The sequence below is a fragment of the Ochotona princeps genome, chromosome 10 (genome assembly GCF_030435755.1).
Source record: "Ochotona princeps isolate mOchPri1 chromosome 10, mOchPri1.hap1, whole genome shotgun sequence".
Classification (NCBI taxonomy): Eukaryota; Metazoa; Chordata; class Mammalia; order Lagomorpha; family Ochotonidae; genus Ochotona; species Ochotona princeps.
Genome location: NC_080841.1, coordinates 15,754,889 through 15,776,951, shown reverse-complemented (window position 1 = coordinate 15,776,951; position 22,063 = coordinate 15,754,889). Strand labels below are relative to the sequence as shown.

The window sequence follows — 22,063 nt, the reverse complement described above, 5'->3', positions numbered from 1 at the left end:
TCCTTGCCTTGAACCATAGAGATCCCATATGGACGCTGGTTCTAATCCCGGTGGCCCCGCTTCCCATCCAGCTCCCTGCCTGCGGCCTGGGAAAGCAGTCGAGGACAGTTCAAAGCTTTGGGATCCTGCATCCACGTGGGAGACTGGGAAGAGGTACTGAGCTCCTGGCTTTGGACTGGCTCAACTCCAGCCATTGCAGCCACTTGGGGAGTGAACCACTGGACAGAAAATCTTCCTCTCTGTCTCTCCCCCTCTCTGTATATCTGACTTTTCAATAAAAACAAAAACCAAAAACTTGGTGGACTAATAGCCCTTTAAAAAGATTTCTTTTTACTTGAAATTTGGAGGATCAGAATAAGAAAAAGAGGAAGACAGAGAAGTCTTCCATCTGCTAGCTCATTCCCCAAATGCCCGCAACAGCCACGTCAAGATCAGGAAGCAGGAACTCTGTCCAGGTCTCCCATGTATGTGGCAGGAACCCAATAGCCTTGATCATCGCTGCTCCCTCCTAAGCTGCATTAGAAGGAAGTTGGACAGGAAGCAGAGGAGCCAGGACCTGAGCTGGCACTCCGATAAGGATGCAGGGTAACCAAGTAGTGGCCTCACGGACAGGACCGCAGTATCTGCCTCCTCTTTTTGACGAAGGATCTCTGAGAATATGGTGTGTAGCTAAGGGCTGGGGGTCCTGGGTGCTCCTTTGGAGCTAGCAATGGCAGTGCCGAGACAGAGACCCAGAGGATGGTGAGCTTCTGGTGGAGCGCTATGCAAGCTCAATGACTGTAGCCTCACATGCAAGCAATCACTCCAGGGCCTGGGGCAGATGGGACACACGGTGATCCCGAGAGCCCACAATGGGTCTTTACGGCAAACTCTTCTTCCCTGCCTTCTGAGACAGAATAGCAAGTAGGGCCTGTGGAAAAAGGCAGGAATACAGGGCTGCAAGACTGCTCTGCAACATGGGTAAAAAGCAGCCCCATTAGCCATTCCACCATGACTCAGTGTCCACGAGCACACCAGGAGGTGGCTCCTGCACCCATCTGGATCAATGACTATTCATCAAAGGGACACTAAGTTCTGCTCTTGCTTTTCTGCAGCAGCTGGAAGCCCACAGCCAACCATGCCCCTGGCTGAGGGCACAGAGGATGGGGGCAGGACGCCTGCCTGTGAGAGTCAACCCTGGGGATCTGGAGCGGAAAGCAGGTCACTGGTCACCATGGAAGGATGCAGCATGTTCCAGTGCTGGGAGGTGGGGCGAGTTAGGGCACTCACTTTCTCCTCCTGCAGCTTTCTTCCCGGGTACGGGCTGCACACGGCCCCCGGCCTCAGGGCTGTTTCTGGATTTCATCCACTTGTCTCCCTTTTTGTGGCCACCATCGTGGCTTGGAGCCTCATCTCCCACACAGCTTCCTGCATGGTCTCCCTATCATCCCTGCCCCTCTGCTTCCTCTCCACCCTGACCAATGTCATTTCAGAGGGGCAGAAGCAAACAGGCCACGGCCCTAGCTAAACTTTCAAGTGCTTGGACCACCTGCCAGTTCAGTTGGCACGACCCTGGTATGACTCCGAGACTCTGCACCATGTGTCCCCTCTGCAGTCTCTGCACTTGACGCCCTCCCTGGCCCTCTGTGTTGCAACCAGTGCTGTTTTCTCCAAGGCTTCCCATGTGTGTTGTGCTGTCTTGCTGACTTTTGCACAAAAACACTTACGCCACTCTTTGAGTCTGTCCTCCCTGACTAGGATTTGCTGGGTGTGACTGTGTCCCTACCCACACTCCTCAGCACCTACAACTGCCCACCACGATGGCCCTTGCTCTTAGCATTCATGCCACATTGCAGTCTCCCCTACAGAAACAAAGATTCTATAAGGAAAGTGTTTATTGCTGTAGTGCTAGAATACACCATAGAAACTAAACACAGCAGACTCTTAAAAACGTATGATGGGGCCGGTGTCATGGCACAGCAAGTAAAGCTGCCACTTGCAATATTAGCATTCCATATGGGTTCTGGTTTGTGTCCTGACTGCTTCACTTCCAATCCAGTAGCCTTATAATGTGCCTGAGAAGCACACAAAGGAGGGCTCAAGTCTTCAGGCCCCTGCCTCTGTGAGGGAGACCCTGAAGAAGTTTCTGGCTCCTGGCTTCAGAGGGATCCAGCTCTGGCAGTTGTGACCATTTGGGGAGTAAAACTAGTGCATGGAAGATCTCTTTGTATCTCCCTTTCTTTAACTCTACTTTTCAACTGATCTGAAAAAAAGTAAAAAAAGAAAAAACTCCACATGATAGATGCATAAGAAGCTGAAGAAATGAATGAGTGGATGTACAAACCACTTGGATTACAAGTTTTTTATTAATCTTGATTTCGTTGACGGCCACCAGGGGTCGCAAGAGAACACTCATTGTGGACCTGGGTTGCACCAGGTAGAGGAGGACTCCTTCCACACAGACACTGACCTCTGGCCAAGAAGAGGGTTCGTTAGGAAAGCAGACAGCTTCCCATGCTAGACGACATTACAGAGGGCTTTACTTCCTTCTCCTAATCCTGCAGGATGGCTTTCACGCCATCCTGCAGTCTGAATGAGTCAGACTGCTCCAGCAGGAGGCAGCAGGGGAGGGAAGGTGATGGGGAGGGGACCTGTCTTGGCTCTACAAATGTCATGTCAGGAGCTGCCAAGCATGCCAGGCACCTCTTTTTTTTTCTTTTTTTTCCCCCTGGAAATCCTGGTGGAAGCAGGAAGCCAGAAGCTGCCCATGAGCCAGAAACACACTGTCAGAAGGAAGGCCCAAGTGTCCGGGATGTTTCTGGACTCATAGACTTTCAAAAAAATTATTTTAATTTACTCTAAAGGTAAGGTGGCAGAGAAATAGGCAGAGAGAGAGAGAGATGTTGCAGGCTGAAGCTGCTATTTATAAAAGAAGGTACTTTGGCTCAGAAAATTAAGCATGAGTCCGTGAAACTCTCTCCAGGGAATATGCCCAAAAGGATTAAATGCCCTGGTTTCTGCCAGAGGGATCTGTTCACTGACAGGTAAACAGATGAACCCACTTCAGTCCCAGTCCATCCTGGAATGCCATCCAGCCAGAGGAAGGAGGGGAGAATGGATTCACAAGCTATCCCTGAAACATGCTCAGTGACATGCAAGATCACATTTTGGATGAACCCACACGTTTCAAATGAGACACATCCAGAGGCTCAGTGCTGTGGTATAGTAGGTCTATCTGCCGTTCTGCAGTGTTGACATCCTATGTGATCACCAGTTCTGGTCCTACCTGCTCCATTCAGAGCCAGCTCTCTACTAATGGCCTCAAAAAGCAGCTAAGGATGGGCCTGGTGGCGTGGCCTAGCAGCTAAAGTCCTTGCCTTGAACGCCCCAGGATCCCATATGGGCGCCGGTTCTAATCTCGGCAGCTCCACTTCCCATCCAGCTCCCTGCTTGTGGCTTGGGAAAGCAGTTGAGGACGGCCCAAAGCTTTGGGACCCTGCACCCGTGTGGGAGACCTGGAGGAAGAGGTTCCTGGTTCCCGGCTTTGGATTGGCACAGCACCGGCCCGTTGCGGCTCACTTGGGGAGTGAATCATCGGATGGAAGATCTTCCTCTCTGTCTCTCCTCCTCTCTCTGTATATCTGACTTTGCAATAAAAATAAATAAATCTTAAAAAAAAAAAAGCAGCTAAGGATGGTCCAAGTCCTTGGGCCCTTGAACCCATGTGGGAGACCCAGAGGAAACACCCGACTCCTGGCTTTAGCCTAGCCCAGTCCTGGCCAGTGCATTCATTTGGTGAGTAAGTCAGCAGATGGGAGATGGTCTTCTTCTCTTGACTCTGACTCTGCCTCTCCCTCTCTGTAACTTTTTTTTTTAAAGATTTATTTATTTTTATTGGAAAGGTAGATTTACAGAAAGAAGCAGAGAAAGATCTTCCATCTGCTGGTTCACTTCCCAAGTGACTGCAATGGCCAGAGCTGAGCCAATCTGAAGCCAGGAGCTTCTTCCAGGTCTCCTACACGAGTGCAGGGTCCCAAGAACTTGGACCATCCTCTACTGATATCCCAATTCAGAAGCAGGGAGCTAGATGAGAAATGAAGCAGCTGGACATGAACCAGTGTCTATATTGGATCCTGGTGTTTGCAAGGTGAAGATTAGTCAACTGAGCCATTGCGTGGGGGCCCTATAACTCTTTCAAATAAATAAATCTTTTTTTAAAAAGATTTATTTATTTTTATTGGAAAGGCAGATATACAGAGAGGAGGAGAGACAGAGAGGAAGATCTTCCATCCGATGATTCACTCCCCAAGTGAGCCGCAACGGCTGGTGCTGTGCCGATCCGAAGCCGGGAACCTGGAACCTCCTCCAGGTCTCCCACATGGGTGCAGGAACCCAAGGCTTTGGGCCGTCCTCAACTGCTTTCCCAAGCCACAAGCAGGAAGCTGGATGGGAAGTGGAGCTGCCGGGATTAGAACCGGCGCCCATATGGGATCCCAGCGCGTACAGGGCGAGGACTTTAGCCCCTAGGCCACGCTGCTGGGCCCCTCAAATAAATAAATCTTACAAAAGCAAACTACCCAGGATAGGTAGGCATGTGGAAAGAACATGGATTGGTGGGGACCAGAGGCAGAGGGAATAGGAGAGTGGGGAGGAATTGCTTAATGGCTATGGTGTTTCCTTTTGGGACAATGAAAATGTTTTCGGACTATGTAGGGGTCATGGTCATACATATTATGAATATATAAAATGCTGGTGAACCATGCACTTTAAAATGGCTTATAAGGGGTGGACTTTTAGCTTGGTGGCTAAGATGCCCATGCCTCGTATTAGAATGCCTGCGTTTAACACCTGGCTCAGCTCCTGACTCCAGCTTCCTGCTAATGCAGACCCTGGGAAGCAGCTGGTGGCGGCTCAGATCATTGAGTTCCTGTCACATATGTAGGAGACACGAATGGGATTCCTGGTTTCTGGCTCTGGCTGAATGGCTCTGGGATATAAACCAGCCGATGAATGGGAGTGCTCCTTCTGCTTGTTTTATGCAATGCAAGTTGCACCTCAATAAAAATCAAGATGTCATGCCAATCTGCTTAACATGTTAAGATAAACACAGAACGTGAGGAGGATGGTTATGTGAGGTGGGTACTTAAGGGTCCTCAGACCAGGTGTACTCAGCTTGGTGGGCAGGCATGCTGTTCCCAGCCCTCCTGGTATATTCAAAGGGCTTTTCCACTGGGGCCAAGGAAGGGGAGAACCCACAACCCTTGTAGATACAGAGTTCCAGCACTGAGCTCCAAGGTCCTTGTGCAGGCTTCTCTTTCCCCACGCTGACAACCAGGCAGGGAAGGGCAAGGTCAGGGCCCCTGACAGTCAGCCCTGAGACGCCCATTAGTGACCTCAGTGCCCTGCTCTATGGCCCAGAGTCCTCATCACTCACTCCCCTTCCAACACCACATGCGGTTGCTGCCCCAGGGTTGAGAAGGACGATGCAGTGGCAACTGGGCAGAGGACACACCATATCTGGTTTCAGATGTTGGAAGATGGTATGGAATTTTCCATTGAATGCCACATCACAGGCAACACCAGCACCAAACAGGAGGGCGTCCCCGCAGGCAGGTGCTTCACTGAGACACAGGGAAGGACCATATAAGGTTAGCCCAGCCATCCCATGACACTTTCTGCAAAGTTAAATACACTATACCTTTTAAATATACTACACCTTCCCGCCCATGCTACAGACAGGATGTAATGGAAGGGTCCTTGCCTACTGCATCGAAGAGACGAGGGACAGATTTCAGGGTCTTACAATATGTCAGAGAGGAGCCCTATGGCAGGGGGAAGGAGCGAGCTCAAGGACACAAAAAGAAATTGCGTGTGGACAGACAGAATGCCATCAGCTGCAGCCACTGATAATCTACTTCCTGTATATCTGAGGTGTCCTCACGCCCTGCACACCTTCACACTCCCACACCCAGGGAAGACAACAGCCATCAAACAGAAAATGCTTTGTCATGTTACCTAGTGAGTTCTCTTGTTGAGAAGCCAAATGGTATGTGGTCAGGTGAATTTCTGCCAACGTAACATGGAGGGAAACTGGGTGCTCATCAGAAACACCATGGCACTTTTTAAAAAAGACTTCTTTCTTCCGCTTGAAAGAATTACTGAGAGAAACAGGGAGAAGCAGAGAGAAGGACAGCTTCTATGACCAGAGCTGAGGCCATCTGAGGCTCGGTGCCAGGATTCTTCTGGGTCTCCCACATGGCTGCAGGGGCCCAAGGACTGAGCCATCCTCTTCTGCTTTCTCAGATCATTACCTGGGAGCTGGATCAGAAGTGGAGCAGCCAGAATATCAACTGATACCCATATGGGATGCCTGTGCCACACTGATACACCACTGTATTAGTCCCCTAGCACTCTAAAACAAGCAGATTCCAAAACCCTTGAACATCAAGGCAGGGGCTGAATCAAGCTGTAGCTATCCTTTTGTTAATCTGACTGCTGGAACTTGAATGTCGTCTTAGATAAGGGATGATGTGCACTCTGGGGCAACCTGCCTGAAGTCATGCCCTTCACACCTGCTAGCCATGGGAAATGTGGGCTGGAGGTGTCTGAGATGGGGCATCTGTGAGCTGGGTAATGACCAGGGAGAAGTGCTGGATGTGACAACTTCCTGACCCAGACCCAGAGCCCAGGTCCACATGGTCAGACTGCCAGGGACTGAAGCCACTTCCCGCTTAGAGAGAGGGGGCCTTGGGCAAGCACTGCGTTTAGGGCTTTGTGAGTCTTTGGGGTGATGGCAGTAGCTACTACCGAGGGGTGTTGCACACTTGCCAGCTATAGCAAGGACACAGAGCAAAGCTCCGAGCTGCTGGCTGCTGCCCCTGGCAGGATCTGAACCCACGGAGAGGCCCTGCAGTGGCACTGGCTCCCTCCATGACACTACCAGTAATTCCGGGGAATATGTAGGGTAACGACCTAGCCATGGTTATCACCTGCCCGCTTGGCTGTTTCTCTCTCTCTCTGTTCTGGATCCTGGATCTTTCCCCAGACTGGGGAGTCCCTGGTGTGGATTCTTCAAGCTGTCCCTGGCAGATGGGCGAGATGCCCACAGCTCCCACAGGCTGTGGCTGTCGGGGCTCCCCGCACTGATGAGGCCTTACTCTGGGCAGGCTGTGCCAGTGATCACAACACATCTGATGTGGTCGGGGGAGAAAAGAGCAGCACTGAGACGGGCATCAGCTGGTAGCGCTTCAGCTTTTGGAGCAGAAGCTGCCTCTGGTCTGGGGTGACCATCTGTATCTGCTGGAACATGTAATCCCTGGTGGCAGACACTCGTCTAGGGGAGCACAGAGGGACTTCACAATGCCCATGGACAAACAGAATGAAAGGACACATTTAGGTGGCAGAACACAGCAGCTAAGGCACCTCTTCGGACACTTGCAACCCATGTCAGGGTGCTTGGTTTAAGACCCAGCTACTCGGCTTCTAATCCAGCTCCCTGCTAACGCACACCCTGAGAGGCAATAGTGATGGCCCAAGTCCTCAGGTTCTGCCACCCTCAGGAAAGACCTGGGTTGAGCTCCTGACTTTGGCCTGGCACAGCCCTGGCTGTTGGGGGCATGTGGGCGAGTGAACCAGAAGGTGAAAAGATCTGCCTGGTCTCTCTGCATTTCAAACAAAACAGCAATAAATAAAATTTTGAAAGATAAGCTTATTTGGGTGCAAGTTTTTCCAGGAACTTTTGGCCCATACACAGGTGAATGAGATAGGAGGTTCCTCTGCTCATGGCACTACACCAGACAGAAAACAATGGAACCAACATATCAGGGTTGTAACAAGCTCAAGGGCAAAAAAACAGCCCACCCGCACGGGCTCCTTTATCCATCCCTGCCAGATGTGCAAGCAAGCAAAATGGATCGACTGTGACCCACACGGACAAGAGCACAGTATTCAGTATTTAGAAGGACAGGACTGGCGCAGACATTGTGTTAAGCCACCACAGGATACCTGCATTCCATGTGGCAGTGCTGGTTTGAATCTTGCCTACTCTGCTCCTGACCCAGCATCCAGTGATGCACACGCTGGGAAGGAAGCAGCCCACCGACTTGGGTCCCAGTCCCACACACCCTCTAAAGGGGACCAGGGTGGAGTTCTGAGCTCCTGCCTTTGTTCTGGTCCCACGCTGGCTATCACTGGCATTTGAGGGGGGTATACTTGAGAATGGAAGATCTGTGTCAGTCACTTTTGAATAAAGAAGTGAATTTGTAAAACAAACACAAAACAAAACAAAACAACAAAAGCCAACCACCCAAACAAAAAGCTATCTAACCAAGAAAAGGCATAAAGGAAGCTTGGAAAAAAAAAAAAAACAGCTTGGAAAAGGTGCATACCATATGATTCCAACTATTTGACATTCTGGAAAAACTGAAGAGTGAATACGGTGAGGAGACCAGTGACCGAGGGGAGGGACGGACAGATGCACACAAAGCAGCCTTGGGGAAGTGACACTGCCCTGTGTGGTGCCGTGAGGGTGGGGACCTGTCAGCACACATTTGTCCAAACCGTGCAACACCACAGGGAACACAGCTGTGGACTTGGTCCCTAGGTGACAATGACATGTCAATCTGTGCTCACACACCGCAGCAAATGTACCCTTCTGGTGGAGGGTATTGATTACGGGGGTGGCTGTGGAGGCCGGGGTGCATCTTCTGCTCAGTTCTGCTGTGAATCTATAGCTGCTCCGTAAGATGAAGTCAGAAGGCAGGGAAGGAGAGAGAGAAAGAGGGAGAGAGTGCTGACAGTAGGAAGCCGTGATAAAAGGAAGTGAACAGATTAAGGAAGACCCCGGGCAAAGGGGACATTTGATGGATGGCTGAGTGGCAGGAAGACATCAATTTTGCAAAGATGGTTCAGGAAAGAAAAGCCTCCCTAGGAGGTAGGCCAGTTCATGGAAAGATCCTTAGGTAGGGTTCTGACTGGCAGACAGACTCACAAACACACACGTGTGCATGTGCGCACATGTGCATGGGCCTGCAAGAAGCCAATGCAACTGGAGTTTGGAGAATACCTAGAAGAGCATGGAATCAGTCACAGTTAGGGAGCAAGGCAAGGGAGTGCATTCAAACAATGAGGCGACTACGTTGCAACCAGCTTGGTAGGACTGTGGGTTAAACCACCATTTGTGACATGAGCATTTCAAATTAAAGTGCCTGTTCAAGTCCTGGCTGCTTTGCTTCTGTCCAGATCCCTGTTAATGTGCCTGGGAAAGCAGCAAAAGATGGCCCAAGTGCTTTGATTCCTGTGGATGGAGCTCCTAGTCCAGCCCTGAGTGCTGTGGCCACCTAGGGGGTGAACCAGAGGATGGAAGACCTCTGCCTCTCTCTGCCTCCTAAGTGAATGAATGGATGAACTTCTAAAAATCTGTATTCCAAGCAAGACAGGAAGCTACTGAGAATTTCAAGCACTGGCTTGACAGGATGAGGCTTGGCCACCGTGAAGAGGATGGGACGCAGGTAGGCAAGAGAGAAAACCTGGGACAAGTGCCCAGCTTTCCAGATGTGTGAACCTGCAGCCCAGCAATGCTAGTCCAGGTGTGGGGAAGGAGCTGCCAGGCGAGGCCACAGCACTGACCCTGGAGAGTGGGGGGTTTGTACCATGAACTTCTTGTGGCCTGGCCTCCGTGCTGGCTCTGAGACAGGCTGTCCTCCAGCTGACCCTGGTTCACATGGAATTCCTTTTAGATTCATAATGTCTTTGACCTCTTATCTGTTCCTGCTGAGCGATGATGGCCAGGCCATATGTGACAAGAGCACCTAGCCCCTGCTTTCTGAGCCCATGGTCCCAGACAGGGCTGAGGCCATGGCCGTTAGCTCCATATGTCCAATGCAGGAGCAACCAAGGGAAAGTTCAATGTGTTCCCAAAGCGATTATGTAAGATGTTGAACTTCAGGTGGAACTTCCCCTGGCTTCCCAGGCCGGCCTGAGCACACCCAAGGCCTTCCTATCTTCCTACCCCTACCTCCCCACACCCACCGTCTGTCAAATGCAAGGGGTCCAACTTCTTGACTTGGAATAAACTACCCCTCCTTGTTCTCACTGGGGTGGGCTTTGTCCACTTCCACACGGTGTAGACACGCACACTCTCTCCTGCCAGTCCACCGCCTCTGCTCTCCTGCCATGTAATTTGTTCTCATCTTACACATCTGAGTTCCTGTTGGTGCCACCTCTGCGAAGCCTCCCTTGGTTTGCTTGCATCACTTGCTTTCTCCCAGGTGACATGAGGCTCTCACTCTGTGTGTTCTCGGAGCTCCTTCACAACTACACCATGAGGTTCCTGAGATCACAGACGGGCCAGCCACAAGGTCACAAACAGGGGGAGACCTACATCCAAGGAAACTTACCCAGCACCCACACTGCTCTCCCCTTACCCCAGCCTTGGCACCCACATGCTTCTTGGATAAGTCCTTTCAACTCCTGTCTCAGAATGAGTCTATGGGAGTTCCAGGGCTTGCCCTGGTCCGTGAAACAGTTACCACTTCATCTTTTTGGCACTCCAACCCACTAAGGAACAGGCACTGATTCCAGCAAGGAGACTTTGGCTGAGCCTTCCAGGAAAGATAAATTCTCCTTTTCTGAGAGAGATCACATGGGGAACGCCCATGGAAGGGGGTGCAGTGGGGGGTCTCCCAGGGAACATGAGGATGTCCAACACCACAAAAGGCAGAGAGAAGCACTGTTTGGATTACTGACTGAGCCGTTCCTGAAGCAAGCCCCTCGTGGGTTCTGAAATCACACACATACATGTGGGAGCACGCACGTCACACGCACACGCTCGCTCTCTCTCTCTCTCTCTTTCTCTCTCTCTCTCTCTCTCTCTCTCCCCCCCCCCCCCTTCCATTCTCAAGCCAGCTGGAATAGAATCTGTTATCACTTGGGCTGACAGCGCTGTCAGAATCAGAAACAACCCCAGAGTGTTGGCTTAGCGCCACAGCCTTCCGTCGCCCCCAACTTCCACACAAAAGAGCGTCCCTCCTCCTGCCCACCATGGCCTCGCCCTGCTTGCCCCCTGCCTGCAGCCTGGGTAGACACATAACACTGGGCCTTGATCTGCGGGCAAATCCGCAGCCTCCCTGGACGCAGCGCAGTGCTGTTCTCTATCTCGCCTTGCCAAAGCGCTCTGCATTAAGTATCTCGGCTCCTGCCTTGGCTCTGCACTCCCTCACCCCTGCTCCAGCCATACTCTGCACTTGCCCCTCCAGATTTCCATGCCCTCCTGATGCCACATACCATGTTCTCCATCTTCATTCTGCCTGAGTGGGGGCTCTGGACATGGCCAGCCCCTCTGTCCACCCTCACGGTCATCCCTGGGGTCCCACTGCATTATCCTGAAGCCTCCCCTTCTCTCTGGCCCTGCCAAGCTCCGGGGCAGCCCTGTTCACACAGTGAGGCTCTCCTCTCGTCTGCTGCCCTGAGTGTTTCCCCTCTGTGCCCACCTTGTTGGCAAGACCCTCTCCAGTCATCTAAGCCAGAGGTGGGGACTGCCCCAAACCTCACCCGTTCTACAGCTCCTATCAGGCACCAAGGTCCTTGGCCTGTCCACTGCCCCTACCCTTACCTCCTTTCCCCTCCCCAGGCTCCTGCCAGTACTGCTTTTTTCTTACATCTTGGCCACTGTAAGAACAAAACAAGTCTCCCGGACCACCAATCTCTGCTCTAGGCTGTTATTACAGGGAATTTTCTACCCCTGTCCCCCTCTGATTAACTCCATACTTTGCTGAAAACCCTTCAAAGTCACCCCACTAATTGGTAAGAACAAATGCAAACTGCTAGCTCGAGCATGCTGGGCTCCTGGGGGCTCCTCCAAGACCACCCAGACCCCACTTCCCAACTGAGTGATACACCCCACAATGCACCTGCTCCACACTTCACGTGAGCCAGTCACTGTATGAGACCTTCCCTCCTACTGTGGGAACCACACCCAGGGGCAGACTACTCAGACCACATCTCCTCTTTCCTCTCTCCACACACCTTCCCCAAGCTTCTAGAACAGGAGGAACAGAGGGAGCGAGAGGGAGGGAGATGAGTTAGAGATCGCAAGGCCTCCCTGAGACTGGAACCAGTAGGATCTGTGACTGAGCAGAAGCAGGTATGACCACCAGGACAGCACCATGGTTTCCAGGATGGGGAACTGGACTGGGTGATGCTGATCATTGGTATCAAGAATACAGGAGGGGAGGGCGCTGTGGCCTAGCGGCTAAGGTCCTCACCTTGAACGCCCCAGGATCCCATATGGGTGCCGGTTCTAATCCTGGCAGCTCCACTTCCCATCTAGCTTCTTGCTTGTGGCCTGGGAAAGCAGTCGAGGATGGACCAAAGCTTTGGGACCCTACACCCGCATGGGAGACCTGGAAGAGGTTCCTGGTTCCCGGCTTCAGATCAGTGCAGCACTGGCCGTTGCGGCTCACTTGGGGAGTAAATCATCGGACGGAAGATCTTCCTTTCTGTCTCTCCTTTTCTCTGTATATCTGACTTTGCAATGAAAAATAAATACATCTTAAAAAAAAAATAATACAGGAGGGGAGAGAGGAGTGGGGGTTTGGCCTAGCAGTTAAGGTGTTCACCTCCCACATTAAAGTACTTGGGGTTTAATCCTTGACTCCAGATTTCTGCTAACACAGAAACTGGGAGGCAGCAGCAATGGCTCAAGGAGCTTACTCCCTGCCATGCTCATGGGAGACCAGGTTGGAGTTCCTGGCTTTAATTTTGGCTTTGCCTGTGAGCAGCTGGGAATGAACCGGTGAATAGGATGGGAACTCAAACCCTGCCTCTCTAATAATAATAATGTTAATCATAATAATAAAGCAGGATGGGGAGTCAGGCAGTCATCTTGACTACACTCTGATGCTGCTCAGAGCCTGCAGGGACTTGGAGACTGTGCCAATGAATTAACGCCTTGGGATGCACCAACAGCTGAGAGCTGCCCAGGCCGTATGCCAGCAATTGGTTCTTGGAATCAACGAGTCCAGTGACTGGAATAGTGCTACGAGAATCAGCTTGGGGACACTTAACACATCCCTGCCACAGGAAATTGTGGGCAAACAGAGAGATAATAAAAGCCCAATGCAAATTTCGTCCATTCTGCATTATATTGAAAAAAAAATATACAAGCAGGTGAGGTAAAACAGGAGGAAACAGGTGCACCCACAGAAGGAGCGGGCATGCAGGTGCATGCAGGAGTGTTAGGATGAGCACTCATTGATCCCTGCCAGGGCTGGGGGGGCGGTCCTCAAGCCAGGCAGGATGCAGGGCAAGGTGTTTCTCAAGTAATCTGTTCCTCATTGTGTTCTAGGAGCAGCCCCAGTGGCTCAGGCTGTCACCACAGCTGCCATGTTCACAGTCATAGCCCTGCACCTTTTCCCCTTGAAGATGAGAGTGTAGTGCCTGCAACAGCATTCATTTCCGCTGCCTTGGCAAGGCGGAGCAGTTGAGGAGTCTCAGTGGGAGCATTCCCAGCTCAGCACCAGACAGTCCCCCCCGCCCCCGGCCTACTCCTGCCCCTGTGCGGCCTCCAGCCCTCCCCACCACCACACACCTGCACCACAGCGGCTCCCAGGTTCACACCCTCCCTCTCCCTCGCTGGCTGGAAACACTGCGCTCATCCTTCTCCCCAAGACCCCAGCAGGCATTCTGTTGCTCCCACTTCCCCATGCATAGCTTCCCAGTTCCGGAGCTCATTGTCTCCCACCTATGTGCTTAGTTGTTCCACATCTGTCTCCTGCCTCAGGATCTGTGCTTTTTAAACTTCTTATTTACTTGGAAGGTAGAGAGAGACAGGCTCAGAAAGAGATCTCCATCTGCTGGTTTAGTCCCGAATGCCCACAACAGCCAGGCTGAAGCCAGGAGCCCAGATCTTCATCTTAGTCTCCCACATGGGTGGCAGGACCCATCACTTGCTCCCTTCCAGGTACTGCATCAGAAGCACAGCACGGACTCAAACCCAGGCACTCTGACGTGGGATGTGGGCATTATAACCACCGAGCCAAACACCTGCCTGAGACTGAATCTTTCAGGCTGAGAGCCTCGTGCAACCTCCTCCACAGTGAGACAGTGCACGGGATGTCCATGGGGTGAGTGACAGCCACCATATCAGACACTTTCTGCCCCTGGGAGGTAAGCGGCCATCAACATATCAGCACCTTGGTTGATGTAACATACAACAGAGCTGCTGTTACAACAGAAGCCCAAGCAATACAAACAATGGCGATAACCTAATAACAGCATGTCTTCGGCAGCCTCTAGGGAAGCCCTTCCCTTCCCTCTGTCATTCCCCCACCCCTCCTCCCCACACCAGCAGGCACAGGAATCCTTCCCTGCCACCTCTCTCGGGGTTGCAATGACACTTCCATGTGCAAGGCCACACTGTTGTCCCTTCCCCACACTGGGAGGCTTGGGATCCAGGAATGCAGATTCTCTGAGTACCTGCTGCACAGCCCTGCTAGAGGTTCTGAAAGGCACTCTTGGCAGCCGGACTGCCTGGAGCATCACAGAGGGATCCCCTGTCTCCCCTGCCCTCTGACCCCCCTCCACCTCTTATTCAAGGGCAGGATGAAGCAACAGATGGCTGGCCCCAGAGGCTGCACACCCTCCAACTCACAGGCACAGGAAGGCCAGGGTGGCAGGTTTCCTAGCAAACTCCAAATGCCATCTACTGACGGGGTCACCACCAGCCTGCCCTGGGGGGAGACAGCACACCAGATAGGACAGCTTCCTGGGAGGCAGACAGGGATCAAAGGGAATGCAGAGGGAAGGGCTCCCAGCCTCTGGTAGCACCTGTAGCAGGTGTCCCAGAACCCTCTGCCACACAGCCCTCCCCACGCTTTCTGAAAGGCAGCAGCCAGCCTCCACTCGCAGACACAAGCCACTCACCAGCCTGCTCGGAGAGCCCGCAGCTCCTGGCCTTAGAGACCCTGCCTCAACGCCAGTGTGGGAGCCTCCAATCTTCCAGGAGCCTCCACCCACCAAGGAAACCTTGTCTGTGGGATTGACGCCCCCTTGCTGAGGGGAGGAGGGGTGGTCTCCATCTGCTCTGTGGCTGGGTTTCACGCCTGGCTCCCTCTCATTGTCAGGGGAGCCACGTGGGTGGGGGGGGCGGGGTGGGGGAGGGGGCTGTTTAACCATTAGCGGCCCTCAACCACCAAGCCCTTTGCTCCCAGCCTCGCTGAGTTCACAGAGGTCATGGGGATGGGGAGGCGGGGTCCAGACTCCCTCCTGAAGAGGGACACCTGGGTTTAGGATTAGGCGTTTGGCTAAAAAAGCAGCTGCTTTGTGCTCAACACCCAGAACTAATTTATATGTTGAAATCGGAACCCCTTGGCTATTTATTAGGGGGTAGGGGAGAAGGTGAGATCTTTCCTGCCAGCATTGACACCAGCCTTTCTTGGGCGGTGAGATACAAGCCACCAGCAAGAAGGGCAGCCGCTGCTCTCCCTGGCAGGGCACAGCAGGTCGGATCCAGAGGGTTCCTGGTTCTTTGTCACAAGGACATGGTGTGGGTCAGCCACCAAAACTGTGACTGATTGCTGGCCGTGCATCTTTGGCTGTTTCCCTCGATTTCCCTCTAACACAATTACACTCCAAAGAGCATCCTGTGTGCACAGCCCTAGCTATGGAGGGAATAGGGATGCTGCCTCTCTCTCTCAGCCCTACTCATGCACCCAGCTTGACATTGCAATGATATCCCAGCAGACCGGCAGCCTCGACCAGAAGCCCTAGGAAGCACATGGCCACGGCTGCAAACCAGCCAGTTTTCTAGAGTTCTTTGCAAGCTACACATCTTCTCCTCACCCTTGCTCACGCATTCACCCTCCCAACGGTAAGACCAAGAAACACACAGGGCACGGATGAGACCAGCAAGGGTGGTGAGGCCACTTCTTGCATGAGTCATGGAGCCCCTGCTAGGGGCTGCCTGGGGCTTATCTCAATCTCCATCATCTGGACTCCACTGGAAACTAGCTCTGGCCAGTCTCCTGCCACCCAGGTGGCAGGTAAAGCAGGTGGCAAACCCATCAGCAGTGACCAGGTTACTGGGTGGGCCAGGGCAGACGCCAGCCTCCAGCTGCCAAACTCAGGCTGGGAAGAGGTCCAACAGGACTCCAGAGACACTCCTGCCTCTGCCTCCCTCTCCACCTCCCACTTCTGCTGCAGCAGCAGGAGGGCGAGGGCAGCCCCCTTCTGGAATTCGTACCCCAGCTCCTCGCTGCCTTGGCTCTCTGTCTTCTGCCCTCAGGGAGACAGTGTCAACAACAAACAGGTGCACATCTGCCTCCCTTCGCAGCTGATGAGGGGCGTGTGAGATTCCCCGGACCCCTCCCTGAGAGGGACTGCCCAGCTGGGCACCTGGCGTCAGTGCACCAGACACAGGCTGTGCTGTCTGCTTGGGTCTCTGCCACTTAAGAGGAGTGGGGTGCAGATCTGAGGAAGGCTGGATGGAAGTGATAACTGGCCTATGTCACGGGTTCCTGGGATTACGAGGGAAGGAAGAAGAGCCAGGCAGGAGAGAGATGGAGATGGGTGGCAGTGAGGCCAGAAGGAAGCTCAGGGTTGGACCTCAGCTGGCCTGGGGCTCCCACAGGGCCCACTCCATGGGATGGATGGATGGTCTGTCTGTGCCGTGGATACTAGTTGGCCATAGACACAACAGGGGGCTCAGACAGCCATGGGCACGTGTATAGTGACAGGCTGTATATCAAATAAACTCCCCTTGATCCCATCTTCCATAGGCTTCCTGAAATTCACAATTGAACCTGAAATTATTACTGCCTAAAGGAGGTCAGACACACAAAAAAATCATGGGTTATGTGGTTTCATGAAGCATTGAGAATAGGCAGGAAGTAGATTAGGGGGTGCATAGGACTGAGGGAGGGGGTGACCCAGTGCCAGTTCATTGTGCTGACAGCTGCTCCATTCTGTGGGCTGTGACAAGGCATTGCATCCCCTGAAAACCCCTGCGCTGGGTACTGCATGTGATTGGATCCTTGGAATGCTGTGTGAATCATAGCCCAACCCAGCTGCCATTAAACTACTGACAGAAAACAGGATTCTAGAAGGAATCAGAACACTCAGTTACCAAACAATCATGATGCTTCAAAAAGGAAAAGTCAACAATGAAATCTGCGAATTAGTTTCAAATGTTCCAAGGGATTACATTCTTCGCTCGGTTTCTTAATGGGACTGAACAAGTGATTGCTATGGGACTGAAATGTAAAGTTGAAAGAAGAATTTGATGTGAAAAACAAGAAAGATTCAGAGCCCAGTTCTCGTGTACTACCCTCTGAGCAAGTCACACCCTGTCCAGACTCCCCGCCTTCTGAACTGCAGAATGTTGACCAGAGGGAAGGAGCTGTGGAGCATCCAGAAACTTCTTCCTGCTGGAGACAGCTCTGCAAGCTCCAGCAGACCCCAGCCAACTTCTGCCGCCGCTGCAGGCTCCCCAGGACTCCTGTCCCCCCAGCTCCAGCTCAGGCCCTGCACCTCCTCACTTCAGCGCCTCTCACGTTAAATGGCTCTTCCCTGGATTCCAAGCCTACTTTCCATGCCCTCTTTTCAAGGCATTGGAAAATGGCAGGCTAAGCTACAACAGGGCAAAATGCAAGGACCAGACCAGAGGAGAAACTGGGGTGAGGAGGAGATGACCCCTAGTCCCTAAACAGGAAGGTAACTTCCTAAGGAAGCAGAGTTCTCTTGCATTTTACAGTCCTGAGTGTTGTCTCCGAGCTGAACACACAGAGACCTTGCACAAGCTCAGAAGTCGTGTGAAGGGGAAACCAGGTCGAGTTGAATTCAGCTTCAGCTCTGACAGAAAGCAGCGTACCACCCTTCCGGAACTAGCAAAGAGCCTGGACTCAGAGGCACACACACCTGTGTCTCAATCCCACCTCCGCTCCTACCTGCTACAGGCTCGCCAGTGCCTTTTAGAGGCTGTGGTTGTGGCACAGTAAGTTAAGTGACTGCCTGAGTGCCCATTCAAGTCCCAGTCGCTCTGCTTCTCACCCAGTTCCTTGCTCGTGCAGCTGAGTGCTGCAGGCAGTTTACAAAAGAGCGTGCTGTGATGACCATGAGCAGAGCGGACCGTGCCTGAAATCTTGAGTTCACATGATGCTGGCATCAAAGACAAGGGTGAAAGTGTTCAGGCATGTCCACAGGCGGACAATGGTCCAAGGTCACAGGATGTACTTGAGACAGTCACACACGGACTTCTGTAGTTGGGTCACGCCATTGCTTCCTGATCATCATGCACTGGCTGGTGAACATCAGTATGGGGTGTGTGGCTATTAAGGTTTGTGCCACATCAATTCCAATAATTTGACTCCTTAAGCAATTTAAACAAAAGGCTGAGGCAGAGAGCTGACAGGGTTGACCTTCCTTCCTAACTACAGAGAGGGGCTTCCCTCTGGCTGCCCACTTTATCTTGTGTCTGTTTTATTTCTTGTTTTCTTAATTGCACATTATATCCCTATTCAACCCTGTTCATGCCACAGGCTTCATTTTACCTAGGAAAGTAGTGAAACACGGCCCGAGTACTTGAGCTTCTGTGCCCGTGTGTGAGAGATCCAAAGGATCTCCTGACTCCTGGACCGTCCCAGCCCGGCTGTTCCACCCACTTGGAGAGTGAGTCAGCAGATGGAAGATCTCTGTGTCACTCGGCTTTTCAAGTAAATTAAACTCATTTTTTAAGGGTGGGATACTTACACTCACTCCTGACAGGCTATCAGGATGTCCGATCATGATTAGAGGAAGGTGTGAGCCAGCATCAGCACGTGGCGTTTACCCCAAGCCTGGCAAACATTCAGCACTCCTCCCCGCAGGCTCTGTGACTGGCATGCCTTTTGCCACACGGCTTTGGCCAAACTCAGTTTTCAGATCTACTTTGTGTGTCCACAAAGCAGACCAGACCACACATGCAGGCTCTGTGGCCAAAGCATCACTGTTTACTCTTAGAACCAGCGTGTGCTCATGCTGAGCTGCATGGGGATGGTCTACATTGCAGCAGAAAGAGGTGCCCTGCAAACCTCAGACCAGCCACAGCATCGCTGGGGTTCCCACTCCTGTCTCCACCACAATCTCCACTGCTAAAGCCCTCCACACCCTTGTTCGTTACATGAGCTTTTTCCACCAGCAACCCACGCTCCCCATGTTCCCAGCTGAGGACAGCTGGCATCCAGCCGCAAGCGGGAACCGGCTCAGGTCCTCTGCAGTGACTTCCAATCTGCCCTCGATATTGCTCTTGCTGCTGACATTCCGAGGTAGTGTCTTCCAGGTGCTGTTTTCAAAAGTGCTGTCTGCTGTGATAAGTGGGGCCAGAGAGGAGAGACTGAGGCAGCAGGAGGGAGCAGCAGCTGTTCCCTCCCCTCCCTCGGTCTCCAGCATTTACATCCAACACAGATACCGGTCTGCATCCAACTGCTCTCCCGGCACGCAGGCAGGCAGGCACAGGCTGGGGGAGAAGCGCAAACACAGGCGGCCTGCAGGAGCGGAGGAGGAGTGCAGCGGAAGGCAGCAGCGGGAAGGTTGTTCCCTACCTTAGGAGAGGCACTGCATTTGTCTAGGAGTTGCTGGTAGTCTTCTGCGCCTACACCAAAGGCACTGCTGGCCCTGGCAGTGGAGGGGAAACTGCCCACCCTGCACACCCCTCTCCCAGGCTTCCCTGTGCTACAGTTGTGCTCTTGCTAGAAACAGGAACCAACCCGGGGACACACCAGGGGACAGCCAAACAGCTTAGCCTCTGGAGGAAGGTGGGCATGGGAATAGCAACAAAGACCTCGACAGATTTATAAGGGAACACAAAACATTGGTTTTTGCAGCAGCCACCCATGTCCCCAGGCCCAGCGCTTGAGAGCTGAGGGCTCATGGCAAAAAAAGGTGGAGAAGCAGGAGTAGCCCCAGGGGCCTGGAATTGGTTTTGGGTCAGGAGAGGATGGGGAGCAAATCAGACAGTTCCTGCTGAAGCCCGGGATCCACGCCATCTGTACACAGCTGTGTCCTGAGCCTGCTGTCCAGGTGTCCACGAAGGCCTGTGGTGATGTTGCTGAAAGGATGAGGCCTGGTTTCCTGCTGACAGCTAGAGGGGCTTAACAGCCTGACTGCAATTAACCAAATGGATGCATCTGGGAAATGGAAGGTCTGGGAGGCTGTGGGGTTCCTGCCCTGCGTCAGAGTGCAGGTGTCCCTCAGTCAGCACGTGCCCATTCTGGATGACCTGAGCCGATCCCAGCTGAAGTGCTGGGAGTGAGAGGAGATGACGCCTGCCAGGGAAGGTGGCTCCTACAGGAGGAAGGACAGGGAGTGCTGAGGGAGCAAATGCCTGGGGCAGCGCCAGATGGCAGTGGCCCCAGGAACAAATGCAGAAGAGCCAGAGGGAAGGTGGACCTGGACACGAGGGCTCACTCCACTGGGGCCTCCAGAGCTGCATGACAAGTCAGAGTCACACATGGAACTGGCTTAGAAACAGACTCACAGCTTGGATGACACTGGGGACAGGTCACCCTGAACACAGACCCAGCCCCAAGTCCAAAGGGCCAGCAGGTGGCACAGATTATAGAGTGAGTGAGCAAGCGAGCCAGCGAGCGAGGCTGCAGACTCAGATACCCAGGCACTGGCATGCTCTGAGGCTCTGAGCAGGTTCCTCCACCTCTGTGCACCAAACTTCAGCCATCCGAGAGGACTGGGCAACAAGGTCCTCCCTCCTGGGCTGTGGGGGGAGGGGTACCTGGGAACTGCTGACAAGGACACGGAAACACTGATGTCTAGCATGTCAGCTGCCATCACCAGCTCCCCTGCTAGCAAGCAGTCATCCTCGCTTCAGTGCATCCTCTGTGTGTCCCCTCCTGCCTTCTTTGTTCAGGCTTAGAAGTGTCGAAACTCACACGAGTTTGCCCTGGAAGGGTAGGACGGAGCCAGGCATGACCCAGCTACCAGTCAGACACACTGCTGGGCAGCAACGCAGCCATCACCAGGCCCAGGATTTCCTGGGTGAGGGACTGAGGGCCGGGCAGGCATTCTAGAACAGAGGGTTTGAGAGTACGGCGGGTGAATGAAAAGGCGGGGATGGGGCTCGGAGACACACAGCCGTGCACACCCCTGGGGCTCAGCAGCTGCGCAGGTTATCTACAGAATGTGTACATTTAAACAAAGGAGCACAGTACTCCTGCACTCAGTTCTCCACATGCAGCAAAACAAAAGAAAGGTGCCGTCCCCCCGCCCGCCCCCCAGTGTGATCAAGTTCCATCAACAGCGACAAGAGGGTCTGATCAAAACCCAGTGGCAGGTGAATCCCTGGTGGGGGTGGGGGAAGAACAACGGTGGGGGGGCGGTGAATTGGTGGTTGGGGGGAGTCCCTGAAACCTGACACTGCTCTGAGTCAAGTTACAGCCCTAAAAATGGGCCACACAGAAATGATGAAGCAAATCTACTTGTTGATATGAGAAACAGTAATAACCTCCATTTACTAACACCTGCTATACACCAGACACCAGGCAGGGCTCCCCAGGTCTGTTCCAATGCCATTGTTACAGCCCTGCTGCCTAACCTAGCAAACCCACGCTCTGTGCAGTGGAGAAAGCATCCAAAAGCCACAGAGCTACACCCCTACCCGGTGGGGCCAGATCCCAAACTCATGTTCTCAGTGCATTCTGCTTCCACCTTCCAATCCCTGCCCAGGGGCCTCCAGGCGGCAAGCTTATGATCCACTGCCTGTTACTGTGGGGTTCTAGTCACAGCCCTCACTTTCTGCATGGTCCTTCCTTGCCACCTGCCTAGGAACCACAAAGCAGTCCGAACCCAGAATGGAACAATGCTGACCCCGACACAGGGTGTGGCTTCTGTGCTGTGGGCCTTGGTTGGTGCCGACACCCTGGACAGCTGTCCATCTGCCAGGGCCTAGGCCCCGCCCAGAAGGGGCCTTCTGGGGCTGCCCCCCATATGCCAGGGCTGTCATGTTGTCAAGGCCCATGCTAAGCTGGGGGGAAGGAGGGGGAGGTGATACAGGCCACAAACAAAGCTGGTTCCCAATTTTTCAATTAAGGTGAACAGT

The 22,063-nt window shown here is 53.0% G+C and overlaps 1 protein-coding gene across 5 annotated transcripts in view; it reads right to left on the bottom strand.

Moving 5' to 3' along the window:
* The window catches only part of NFASC (neurofascin), a 157,061-nt gene that overhangs the window by 62,119 nt on the left and 72,879 nt on the right, over positions 1-22,063 (bottom strand). The gene's annotated exons all lie outside the window — the stretch shown is intronic.